Below are 4146 nucleotides of genomic sequence, written 5' to 3' on the forward strand. Positions count from 1 at the left end.
AGAGGTACATAGACGACACCTTGGTGGTATGGCGTGGCTCAGTAGAGGAAATTAAGATCTTCCACTCATGGCTCAATCAACAAAACACCTTTCTTAAGTTCACTATCGAGGTTAGCCAGGAACAACTAGCTTTTCTTGACATCTCGATCTTCCCTTGTGACGGGAAGTTACAGTGTGAACTTTTCAAGAAACCGATGTCCAAAAACTCTCTTCTGTCGTTTGACAGCCACCACCCGAGAGCCCTAAGTGAGAATCTCCCTTTGGGCCAGTTCCTTCGTATTCGCAGGAACTGTTCTACAAGGGACCTCTTTGACAAACATGGAAATGATTTGGCCTCCCAGCTACAGGCCTGTGCCTACCCGAAGCGTCTTATACGCCAGGCATGGAAGAGGGCAGCAAATAACAATCGCAAAGCAATGCTCGAAGTTGATACCCCTAAACCTTCAAACGACAGGCTTACTTTTGTGACCACTTTTTGTACATTATCTAACCAACTACAGAAAACAGTGCGCAAGCATTGGCCTATCCTTAACATTGCTTCATCAAGGGCTTTGCCCCCTCTGTTTGCCTTCAAAAAGGGTCCCAGCCTACGAGACAGTTTAGTCCACACACGTCCTTTAACCCAGCCTGTGAAGGAGACCAACACACTTTGGAGTCTACCACCTGTGCGAGGCCACCATCCATGTGGCTCGTACAGTGTTTGCCCCCAAACTACCAAAATGACCACAGTGGACATAGGTACCAATTGTCCCTGAATACTTCGCAACCATACCAATTGTAATTCAGAAGATGTAATATATATGATTACATGTCCATGCTCTCTGAAATACATAGGTCATACTACACGAAAAGTGAAGTTGCGTATCAGTGAGCACAAAAGCACAATTCGCTGTAGAAAGCAATCTACCTGTCTCACTGATCATTTTCTGCTCAAACATCATAAGGCTGATGAATTGAGGTGGTTTGTGTTGGAGAACCCTTTTATCCCTCCACATGTCTCTGACATCTCCCGCTTTCTGTTCATCAAGGAGCAGAAATGGATTTTCCGTTTGAAGACAGACACTGAGGGCTTTAATGACCACATCCCTTGGGTATCGATCTGATGATCCACTACTTGAACATGAGCCGTCATGAAGAACATATGACCTGCTGTCGAAAGTTCTCTTCAGTCTATACTCCTCTCTCTGTTATTGTGGTCCCCAAATAAATGGGACACGAGACACACATTGGGTCTAGGTTCAATACGGACTAATCATCACCTGTGCTGACCCTGCCCCATTGTACGTGGGCAGACCAAATTGGGAAGGCAGCACTTAATTGTGTATGTGCGACTTGTTCTGACTCTGCCCCCGATCCTAGCTGTTTCGGCAGTGTTCAGCACACTGCGCTCAAGTCTCCTTGATAGTTTGTTTCGAGGCCCGCAGCTTGTACTGGATTGGACATGTGATTGTACCCGAATGCCTCAACACTCGACTGTCCTTCTACAAACCCACCCGCCAATTAAGATCGTCCAATCAAGCCCTTGCCGCAGTCCCGCACATCCGGAAATTCACCATGGGTGGCAGATCCTTCTCCTTCCTGGCTGCCAAGACCTGGAACTCACTCCCCACCCACCTCCGCCTTACTCAGAACCACATCTCCTTCAGAAAAGAACTGAAAACCTGGCTATTTGACAAATAATATACCCCTTCCCTAGCGCCTTGAGACCCTCTGGGTGAGTAGTGCGCTATACAAATACTCGAACTTGAACTTGAAATTGAACTGATGGGCTCGTGTTTCAATCCTTGCATGCATAAGTGCCTTACTATAGGCTGACACTTGGTCTTGAAGCCCCGAGTATACATCTGTTTTCCCTCAGTGGTGGACAGTAAGCACAGGACAAAGTGTGCGCGAGTCATTCTAGCACGTCTGCGCGGTGAGTAGTGTCTCTGGAGTGCTTGGTGTGAGCGTGACGCTTCACTCAGTTATTTGCACATGCGCGCCACATAGCGTCCCGCTAGAGAGTCTGCCCGCTCCGAAAATGGCTATGTTTTATCTATCGGCAGCTGCGGTCAATTAGCGCGATTGCAACCAATCAGGGCAACTATATAAACAGCGTCAGTCTCCCCAATCTCTACCTCCCAGACTGCTCGCAGTCTAGTTTGGAGCACCGACGGACAGGTAAAGAGGAGAGGATCGCTCTGAAGGTTTTTTACTAATACTGGAACCTCTGTCCTTCATCTTTCTCTCTGGTACTGGCAGGGTGGGTCTTATCTCTTCTCTGCCTTTTCTTGACAAATTACTTGCCTCTACAGTATACTAATCTCATGAATAAGTAAGGAGGATTTTATATGGAGAGGGATCCACTTTGCATCTTATAAGAAAGATCTAACTGTAAGAAAAGGGGCTTTTCTGCCTTCCTGTATTTTTAACTCTATCTGGAGCAGAGTACTTTTGGGTTCGTTGATCTTGGTTTTTACATGGTTTAACGTTGTATAAAGTATTTAGACAGAGTGGCATCACTGAGCTAGCTCATTGTCCGACTTTGTTTGTAAACAGAGCGGGGCTTCCTTCTCCGAGCAGTCAGCCGGGTGAGGTGAGGCCTTCCTCCCACATAAAGCTGGGTAAGTGCAGAATCGGTCTTTACAAAAATGATAAAAGTGACTGATTTTTAATTAACTACGTTTTGGGTTGTTTTTTGTGTGGTGCACAACAGCACCACGGCATGTGAATATCTGATGCTACACTATGTTGCACTCCTTTTCTTGTATTTTTTTAGCATACCTTTGACCCACACTTTTTCTTCTAGGAAAGAAGAGGCAGCTCTTATATGCAAATACACATTTTACATGTCGGGTAGGGTGGCGAAGGCCACAACTTTACCTTAATATTCTTTAAATATATAGTTTTTCACTTGTTACAAACTTTTCCTGCAGTAGCGTGTATCACACAAACATCTAGGTCCTGAAGAAAGCCAGGTTAGTTTACCGTAGAGGCTGAAACATGTCGTCCTCAATAGTTATAGCCAGGAGATAGTCATTATTTCACATACTATCAGGTTATTTTAATATGGTGCTTGGACAATTCCTAATAAATATACATTTTTGTCCAAGTAGCTCTTTTTAATTTTCACACACCTTAGCACTGCACCACACCAGAGGACATACGGTTTGAACTTTCACCTTGGCATGAGTCGTTTAGGAGCATGAGGTCAGGTACCCAGCAGGGCCAGATTGGCTCAGGACTGTGGTCCTAGACCTGAATCTCCTTGAGCTCCAAATGACGATGTTCCGCCAGTAAGGGTGGGCCGATGGACTCTTGAATCTAGCCAGGTGATGGGTCAAATATTTGAACTGGATCAATGCATCCCTGTAGCATTTAGTTGTTTTCGATGCCTTACAAGCTAGACTGGGCATCTCTTCATTAGTCGTGCTAATAAACCTATGACCCACAATGGATTGCTTATGACTTCACATACTACATCACTCATGACATGGTCAGTGGCACCGCTGATGATATTACTCATGAGATCTCAATTTACATCACCAATGACATCACTGATGACATAATCCAGTCAGTGTACATGTTTTCTAGGAGTTCATGATTGTGTAAATATATATACTAACCTACCGCAAAAGTTAAATTGATATACTAGGTTTACAACTAATCTGTGATACTATTTCTAACACATTATGTGAGTGGGTATGCCACTGTGTGTATCTGTGTGTGAATTGGTGTCTAAATGTCTGTATAGGTGTGTGAGTGTTTGTGAGTGGCTGTGTTTGACCTGGCATCATAGGCGTGGGTGTCCCCTGTATTTTTGCCTTTGCCACCTGTTATTTTGCCGTATGTTGGACTTTGCTTTGCTAGTCTAGATGCTTTGGGCACTTTGCTACTATTGTTCAGTGCCAAAAGTACAAGTGCTCCTTGTAAATAGTTGTTATGGATCAGTGATTCCATGATTGGCATATTTGATTTGCTAGTCAGTCCCTAGTACAGTGCACTGTGTGTGCCCAGGGCTTGTAATTCAAAAGCTGCTAGTGGGCTGCAGCCCTGATTGTGCCACCCACACGAGCAGCCTGTAAGTGTAACTCATGCCTGCCATTGCAGAGACTGTGTGCAGTCTGGTAGGGCCATGTCGACTTGGCAAGTGCACCTACTTGCCAA

This window comes from Lissotriton vulgaris, chromosome 3_1, assembly GCF_964263255.1.
Source record: "Lissotriton vulgaris chromosome 3_1, aLisVul1.2, whole genome shotgun sequence".
Classification (NCBI taxonomy): Eukaryota; Metazoa; Chordata; class Amphibia; order Caudata; family Salamandridae; genus Lissotriton; species Lissotriton vulgaris.